Here is a 10,039-nt window from a genome sequence, read left to right on the forward strand (position 1 = left end):
TTTGTGATAAAGAGTTTGAAAAGTGGAGATCCACATTTAGAGTCTAAACTTTTATTTAGTGACACTAATGAGAGTGTTGTCACAAATTTTAACGGCAGAAGAACCTACTTTTTATAATGCATTGTCACACAAGCATTCGTAAGGAAGGATTGTGTTCTTAGGGACTGAAACTTTAGCTGCAGCAGCATGCTGCTTATGTCTGAGCTCTGAGATTGCTTCGTTATTCCTCCCCTGAGAGTTCGATGGATTTGGTTCAAGCACCATTGAACGTGATGCTGTATTAATTGCCCTGGAGGGTAGCAAGGCCTTTGAACTATGGCTGTGAGTGATATTTTGCTATAAGACATGTGTCAGCACTTGGCTGGTTAACTCTAGGGCTGGGTTGTACAGCATGCTGGGACCAAGTGTCTGGAAAACTACTTTGCATCCCAATCTTACATCTGTTTTCTATCATGCTGTGAGATTGACTGGCCATTCTATCAGAGATGCATCATTCTGGAATAGACAGTCTAAGTAAAAATATTGTACTGTCAAAGAATATTAAGGATATGCCACCGTCTCTCATAGTGTATAAAACCAGCTGGCAGACGGAGACACCAAAGTAATATAGTGGCTGATGCACTATCCTCTCCCCTGTAGAGGAACAGTCTGTGCCTAAGTTGGTAGAGTAGAAACTAAAGTTAAAACAGTTCCACAGTCCCACTCATCTCTGTGTTTGCGGGTATAAATTTTCTCTAGATATAACTGCAGGCAGAGTCCCTATCACACCATCAGCTATCACACAATCCATTATCATCAGTATTAGAACAGCACCAAGAGGTCACAGCAGAGCTTTAAGAGTTATAGCACTCACCTGAACATTACAGACTCCAGTTCAGTTCTGTCCTCCCAGAAGAGCTCCAATCCCTATCTCCTTTCCCTTTGAAGAGGAGCGAGCCAGAACACCATACTGTATCCTGTCTCCACACTCGTCTCTAAAGTCACACCACTTTGCATTATAAAGCACGGCAAGCATCGCTTCTGCAGCTGAGACCATAAGGGCATTCACCTCATGCTGAAAAACCTGGGTTCCGATTCTTAGTCTGAAAACAGTTTCTGGTTTATGTATACTAGGTAAAATACCTAAAAGCCACATCTAACTCGTGCTCCGGCAATGTCTTTGTATGGAAGGAATCATTGTCGCCGTCTTTTGTGTGGCCCCCAGTCCTGGGCTATTTGTTACACGTTGCAAACACAACAAGCTCCTTAGGGGCCACAGGTAGAGAAATGCTTAGAACGAAGCTCCTGATCTGCCTGAAGTACAGGACGTTTCCAAGATGCTAAGCTCTGGCAAGAGCAAGGCAGTTGTGGTCACGCACAAAAGCAAGAATTGTAGGAGCCTGTGGGATTTCAGTGAAGCAGAATCATTTTCATGGCTAGAGGCATGTACGGAGGATAGGGGGAGTTAAACTAACTTAGGACTTAGGATTAAGATGTCAAGTTCCACTTTCAGTGCCTAGATCATTTGTCTTATTTTCTCTCCTTTTTTCCTGCTTTTTTGCTTTCTTTCTGCTTTTCGTTTTCTTTCCTTTCCCTTCACTTCCTTTTCTGATTTAGTCTATTAGGACTTCTCTGACAAAGCAGGGAACAAAACGTGCTGCTGTTATCAAACAAAACATACCTCTCTTTCCAAAAGGACGTGAGCTACACCTTCTCCTTTTATCCCTGCTAATAATAATGTTTCATAGTAATAATTACTCTCTTTAGTTTAGAAAGTGTACGTGGGTTCAAGTGGATGCATGAAAAAAGCAACCATAAATTCACAAGATATGTTAACAATGGTGCCATGTACGCATCTACACATTGACATGTAAAGCAGAAATTTATTATAGAAATTCCTGCATAAAATAATAAACCTTCCCTAGTCATTTATTTAATATTCTAAAATATCAGTCAAACCCAAAAAAGACTAAGAGCCCATACTAAACATTAAACCATAAGCTTTTTTTTTTTACCTCTAACCCATCACAGCAGAAATATTTAGGAGAAAGAGATGTTGATATCTGAAGTTGAATATTTAACAAGGATGTCACCTTAAGATTAAAAAGAGAATAATTTTGTAAACGCAAGACGCAGTATTTCCGATTTTACAGTCTGACAGAGCCACGCCCTGTGACATAAAAGAAATACAAACTATAGCCATAGTCTTTTGATCTAGGACAAAGAGTTGTCCTTCATATTGCTGGCAATATGAACTAAATAATAGAAAAATATTACTAATGCACCTGCAGCTTCAACCAATGGAGAGAGATATCTAACTTGCTCTTAGGATTTTATTCAGTATGACGACAGCAGTTTTGCTTCTATGCAACAGTACAAGAATTTGGATAGAATCTTCTCTGCAAAGAGAAAATACCCCATAGACACTTATACTTGATGATTAAAAAGTTAAATGATAATCCCTTGGTAAGGAAAATGTCTTCAAACCCACACTCATCTACTTTGCTAGGGCCCGGTGCAATTACTGAAGCTGATGCAAAACTCTCCCATTAAAGCCAGTGCATGCAACAAAAAGATAACAATCTCCTTAACCGGAGCGAGGGGTTCATACCACAGGATGCTCGGTGCCATCGCACTTCCTCCCTTCGCCCAGAGCCCTGGCTGGTGCGGTATTATCCTATATTACAATTCACCTGTTGGCTGCCAGAGTCCATCTGTAAGTGTAAGGAGTATGTTTTCACGTCCTAAGGTGCTACCTGGTATTTAGTTTCAAAGGAAAAAGAGCTAGCCAGAAGTCTCTAAATCTGAACTGTCAAACAAGAAAGTTTTTGCACTAAGTAGCTGTGTAGTTTGTAGGTACTTATCAAGATAGCCCATCAGGTTGACACTTGACATGTAAATTGTATAGTAAATCTGACAGCTCAAATACTAATGCATCCACCTAGTACTATCTTACACAGTTACTACTGCAATAGATTTTTTGAAAGCATCCTTGATACCCATTTCAAATCTGGCTGATTTTTCAAGTTGACATCACACGAACCCAGTTTATTTAGAACTAGCTATTTGAAGACAGCTCAGTCTGTGATTATTAAATTAATTATTGATGCAAGTGACAAGTAACATTTTGTATTCATATTCCCCGTTAGTTTTTAATCAGCTAAAAAATTCCTCAACACACACAATATATTTGATCATTTCAATTGAAAGCATTGCCATGCCTGTAGGCCAAGGGATTACACTGAACTATCCCTCTCTTGTAGTTGCTTGCTCTGCAGGGTACGTTTTCTCCTCACAATAACTGATATCCAAAGAAGCGATGAGTTAAGACTTCCAGGGCCAAGTCAAATACTCGCAGCCATCCAAAAGAAACAGCTCTGCTGTGCTGCAAACAATGGAATAGGCACTTTCAGAGCACTGGCGCTCTTTACAGCTTTGCGTGCTGCAAGCTGGGGACGGCAACAGCAGAGAACTCAGCATCATTCTGGGTGCTGAGCAACTTCGCTTCCTGCCCAGATCTGCAAGAGCTCCTTGCAGGACCAGTTCTGCATTTTACAACACGGGGCTGCACAGCAGGTAGGAGCTGGTTTGTAGGAGGGGATTCCTGGGCTGCACACCGTCTAGAAAAAGTTAGTGTCTCTGAATTCTGTTTATACTAGCAAGTATAATTGTAAACCTTTTTAATAGGGAGGTTTAATATTCCCTAGGAAGAATGGAAACAACGCTACTCCTAAATATGCCTTGTAAATGGCAACTTGTAGGCTGACAGAAGATACAAAATTGAAAACATTGCTATTCTACTGAATAGGAATGACTCCAGCCTTCTTTAAGAATAGTATTTGTATTTATCATCAGACTGGACAAAAAAAAAAAAAAACCCAAAAAAAACCCCACCTTCTTTCCCCACAGTAGTTCTTAAGTGCTGCTTTTAAAAACATTTTAACACCTACCTTGGGTTCATCCTTTCATTTTTGAAAAACAATTTATAAGAATCATTATCCAGTGGTCGTTTGAGAGATGCAATGATAAATAAAAATAACTCCCAAACTGTTTCTCTCTCTAATCGCATGAGATCTTTATTTTCAAGTTTCCTTTTTACTAATTTCTAGTCTCTGACTCATTTCATATCCAGGCCAGCCTTTATTATTTAAAAAAAAAAAAAAAATGCCTTTGGTTTTAGAAATAATCTCCTTTCTCAGTCCTCCATGTTATTTATCAAATTACTCCATCTGTTCCTTAAGAAAACCCATCCAAAACAAAAAAAAATTTAGAAGTAGAAACAAGAAAAATCATCTCTTGCCAATCCCATTTTATTTTATCTTAAAAATAATTGGAAGATACAGAAAGAGAGAATGTACATGTAGAATACAGTATTTTAGGGAATCATTATATCTTTGAGGACACATTCTAATGCCAGGACACCGAAAAGCAGCAGAAGCAGACTTTAGGAACGCTGAACTGCAAACGGGCAACAGCAAACGTGCAACCATGGACCAAGGTCTGGCAGATTAGGGTGGTCTAGCTCAGGACAAGCACATGTCTTGATAAACAGAAATAGCGAGACACTAAGTGTACTAAATTATATGGGGCCAAAAAATTGAAGTCAATGATACTATCATTATGGCCACAAGATCATTTGTTTCATATATAAGAAGCTCACTGGTTCAATTAAAAAAGATATATTGGAACTATCAGATACCACTTTTCTCGGGGAGAAGGATATCGTTTTCTTTTTTTTTTTTTTTCCATTTAAAAACCTATTCTGGAACTAAATATTTGTCATTCTAACAAATACAGTAAATATATTAACAAAAAACTGTAGTTTCATCTGCAGTAGGTATAACAAGCTCCCAGTTAGCTCCTGACTTTTAGATCAAAAGCTTCTGATATGCCTAAGCGAAGATTTCACTGTAGCTAGACTCCAAATATTACTCTATGTCTACTACTTACCTTCTCTCACACCTTAACCCTGTTTCTATCCAGTCTGCTTACTGGCCTATTTTTTGTAGAAGTTTTCTTTTGCTACTTGAGGAAATACGGGTATATATCTGGCAGGACCAAACTGGCTGAGAGTTTTCATTCCAGTTGATTCAGACAGTGTAATCTCTCTTAAAGGAAGAGAGGTTGGTGGCAAAGTTTATCTCTTCCCCTAGTACCACTAAGGAAAACAGGGAGAAGAAATCTTTCCACCTCTTCACAGTTATGGTTAATTGACTTCCCCCTTCCCACCATGGTCATGGGGAAGGGCGCTGCCTTCCTGTGCCTCCAGACCATATGGCTGAAAGGAGCAGAAGTAATGCTAGCTACAGAGAAGCAGCAGGCTGTGCCTAGAAGGCAGAGAAAGGAGGAGGTAACAGCAGAAAACTCAAATATCAGCCAAGAAAAAAAAATACGGCCGTACTTGTATTGCTAAAAATGTCAACCAGGGTAAAGGCCCCAGGGATCTTTATTTAGAAGAATACAATTCCTAAGGTAGGTATAAATATAAAATAATTAGCATGTAATAAAAACTGTTGGCAAGAATGATATAATACACCTTAAATTATTTGGCTGGATTAGCAGATAGCGGTAGAATTGCTCCTAATAATAAATATTGTCTTGGTTTTTCTGCTGACATGGTAAACTTTGATGACAATGGCCTAATCCTTGAAAAATTACTCCTTTGGTTTCAATATCAGTATTTGGAAAAGCTGATCTGTGTGTTACTACCTCATACCAGATGGTCAAGCAATGACCAGGGAAACATTTCAGCTCTACTGCAAAGGTCAGATTATTCCTCTTTTTAAAGAGGAAAAACAACATCCCAAATTTCAGGGTTTATGCTATTCTGTGTGTGTACTTCCAGTTTATCGAGTAGCACCAGATTTTGGGCTAAAGGTTCCCAACAGCCTTTAGAAAGTGTCCTGATGAGACTATTTGAAGCCCATCCTGCCCTACACCTTGCCATCACTGAACGTCACAGATAATTGATCCCATACTCATTTCCCCGCATTTTGAAAATAAACACATTAGGTAATCGGAACACTGAAGCAATATAATTGTTCAGACATTTCTCATGCTTTATCCTGATTTTGCAGTGCCGATGACTCATTGGTAATAAACAACTTTTTTTCTATCCAATCAAGCACCATCTCTTTTCCTGCTTGAGATGGTACTCAAGAGTATTTAGAAACATTTCACAGGCAGTTACTGCCGTTTTCATCTCAACCCCTATGTATTCTGGTAGAAAGACAAGTATTTATTCTTTCCACAAAGCTTTCTGCTTTTGTTTTTTAACAGTCCATTTAAAACAAGCTGCTTTGTGATCTTGGGAAGAACCTGCAACTTTCAGACCATCCTAAGCCAGCTCAGCAAAACGCTCAAGCATGTAACTTAGAAGTCAGTCATGAGGGCTTCTGTATGTCTCTTTGGGTACCAGAGCGCAGCAGCAAGCAGTGATGAATCTCACACGGCGCACGGGCGATCCGTGTTTTGGCCCTACAGGACTTGAGAAATGAGCAAAGGAAACACTCACCCACTTTGCAAATAGATGATCTCTTAAAGATGCAGAGGTGCTGTAGGTGATTTTGAAATTCAGAGGGGGTTTTGGTAACTACAGAAACACAAGGATTTATAAAGTCTAGCTCCTTTGCTGGCTGTTATTATTCTCATTTTCAAAGGCTCAGTATGCCAACACATTCACCTTAATACAGCACACTAAAAAATAAACACAATAAAAGTAACAATATCCTTTTAAAGTTGAAAATAATATGACTCCATCTTTCTGTTCTTGTTGGTTTCAGCCTGAAGCAAATATGAGAAAAAGACCATTCTTCCCAAATAGAAGCTGAAACCTCACAGGGGACTTCATTTCACATGGCTTCTAGATTGTGTCTGAGCGCTATTCAAAATCGCAAGATTTATGTGTATAAAATGTTTTAAAAGCTGATCAAGTCATTGTCATTGAAGCAAGAATGTTAGCTAATGGATTGGTCTTACCAGAAGATACCTGTACATTTTATTTATAATTTATAAAACCATGTAGATACTCTTTGTATTCAAGGTATATTGATGAATGAGCTCATTATATATACCTGTGGATGCAGCATATATAAACTGGCCCCTAGTCAAAGGGCAGGGGTTCATGTTTTATGACAAAATACTAACTTTTCAGTAGAAATCTCTATAAAATAAGAAATTATTCTGAATTCACCTGCAATGATGCATGTTAATTAAAGGGCGTCTACAATGTATACTGTGGGCAAATGCAAGCTTGCCTCACCTATGCTGCAAGCCAACCAAAAGCCAGAAGTCATAAATTAGCCACTGATTAGATACAATTTGTAGAGCCCAACTGCTTTGCCTAATATATTAACTTATGTCTAATCTATTCCACTACACGAGTACTTGGTCTGGAGCTGGCTCATGTCCCACAGGATATAAGTAGGGACAGAAAAAGTGATATGCTGTATATTTCACATAGATAGAACCCTTACAAGGATAATTGTCTAGCAAGCTGCAGGGAAAACCAGGTTAGGAAACTTGATTGTAGTGTAAGAAAACAATAGTGAAACTAATATCTGGGAAGGGGTTCACTCATTTATCAATCAACATGTACTGATATCAGACATGAAAGTTTAATTAGTGATGATAAGACACTCAAAGACAAGTATTCCTTCAAAAGAATTAAATTGCAGTTGACCAAGATAATGAATTAGTAAAAGTTTTGTAGTCAACTCAACAGCTTAGATACAACATTCTTTACAGCAATGTCCTGAAAAAAAGCCCAAACTTCTTTTGTGCTATATATTCCTGAGCTAAGACATACAGAGTCAAACGTCTGGATCTAGGAAACAGGTTGAGGTAAGTACAAAATTCCTTTTATGAGGATCTAAGAGTAGGATTGGTAATTAAAATGGGAAGCAAAAATATTTTTAAAATACCGTCTTTCCGCGTTCAGAACACTGCATATGAAAGTTGTGTTCTCCTTCACTTTGACTTTCTCTCTTACCAAAAGTACATTACTTATGATCAAATGTCAGATTGACATGACTGAGTTGTGCTGATCTGCCAATATTACCAGCTTTTCTGATCTGATAGGATCTTCATTTCAAAAATACTTTATTTTATCAAAGAAAGATGAAGGTCTCAATGTCCTTCTACCATGTTATTTAACACTGAACATGCCTGTGAATTCTTCAACATTGTTTCACTCTAACGACTGCATTGCTCACAAGATACAAAGCAGATACCACATTTTAAAAATAGAGATGTTACTTATTTGGTGATTTTTATTTGTTTTTATTTATTTCATCCTGGTTTCAAAATATGAATGAAAATACACAACCTTCACATTAGTTCACTTTCTTGTTCCTTAAAATATTTTCACAACATTAGTTGGCTTGCAAATGTATATGCTAGTACTGATGAAGGAATTTGACATTTCAAATTATCAGCCTACCTACTAATACACTAGAATGAAATTTCAGCTAGGTTCAAGTCACCAGTAAAAGGGGAACTCTGCTTTCTTAGCCAAGGGGAGAAATATAGTGACCCTCACTCATCTTCCCATCCAGTTTTAGTGTACAGAAGAGCATACTCGCCCCCAGTGGGGGATGTGATAAAACAGCACATCGTGGAGAAGAGAGCCTATAAGTTTAAAAAAAAAAAAAAGATATCCTTGAAAAACATGAAATAAAACCACTGGGAAATCTAGGTGCCTACACAGCATATGGTTTTGTTGTTCATAACTCAGAAGTAGTAAAAGCCAGAGACAACAGGAAGATAAGTAATCTTAATGAAGACAGCTTTAGAAAGCTACCAGCTTCCTCAGCCACATTTCCAGCTGGTGCACATCAGCAGAGCTCCACTGAAGTCGAAGGCAACAAGTGTGCCAGCAGAAACCTAGTACTAAGCTCAAAAGAGATTAACTAAGGGCGGGGTGAACTTGAGATGTGTAACACTGAGCTGGGTTTGTTTTTAACGGCCCCACCTATCTTTCCTACCAGCTCTCCGTTTGTCGAAATGTTTGTGTAAAACTAAATTGCAGATCTTTACCCAAGAAACTAAACCAGGTTTGATTAAAAACAAACAGGAGCTCTAGAGTTATTGCAGGGTTTTGTTTACTTAACTTTGCTTCAGTCCACGCTTTGTTACAAGCGATCGTACAGCCTTCCCAGTGAATACAAAATGGAAGCTATTCATGACAAGCACAGGGTGAAACCTGATCGCAACTTGTACACCATCGCATTTTGAATACAATGTTGAATTTATAAGAGGTACGTACACAGGACGGACAAGAGCTGTAATGTTCTCTGCAAGCAATTTCCACATCTCTAAGGTATGAACAGCATCATGGTACCTCTCTTAGCAGGAAGCAATCAACAGCCAGAGAGAAAAGCCATGAAACATTTTAATCAATAGCGTCAGGGCCGATAATTACTGTTGACTGCTTATTCTAAGTTTCTAAAGACAGGTGATATAATTTTCTGTGTCTTGCAAAAGGCTGAATTGTGCAGGTGTTTAGCAAATATGAATACATTTTAAAAATGCATTCAAAATATTTTTAAACTTTAAATATGTAAATGCAGTCCAACAACATTACACTTCCAGGATATAATGTGTATAATAAAATATAACAAATACTTACAATGAAAACTCTTTCAATTAAGATATTCATTTTCAGCAGCATCTGTATTTTCTGTAAGAGCATATTGATCCTGAATTAACTTCCTTCCAACCATACAAAGTATTTTCAGCTTTCCTCTCAAAATGATTTTCCAATGACTATTCCAGATGATCCAAGAAAATTTTTTAGGTACGTATTTTGGGGAAATATTTTCTTGTGTCTGGATTTTCATTAAGAATGAAAACAAATTCCCAAATATCAGGATTTTCAAAAAACACAAATTCCATGTTTTGCTGGCTCAAATACTCGGAATTATTTATTACTGTAACATATAGAACAGCAGCTTAAAAAAAATTAAAACTTTTCTTTGTATCATAAACAAAGGCAGATTATTCCTCACTATGGAATTACCCTTCCCCCCCCCCCCACCACTTTCCCTGTCTCATTAACACA

Source organism: Pygoscelis adeliae, unplaced genomic scaffold, assembly GCF_000699105.1.
Source record: "Pygoscelis adeliae isolate BGI_AS28 unplaced genomic scaffold, ASM69910v1 Scaffold155, whole genome shotgun sequence".
Classification (NCBI taxonomy): Eukaryota; Metazoa; Chordata; class Aves; order Sphenisciformes; family Spheniscidae; genus Pygoscelis; species Pygoscelis adeliae.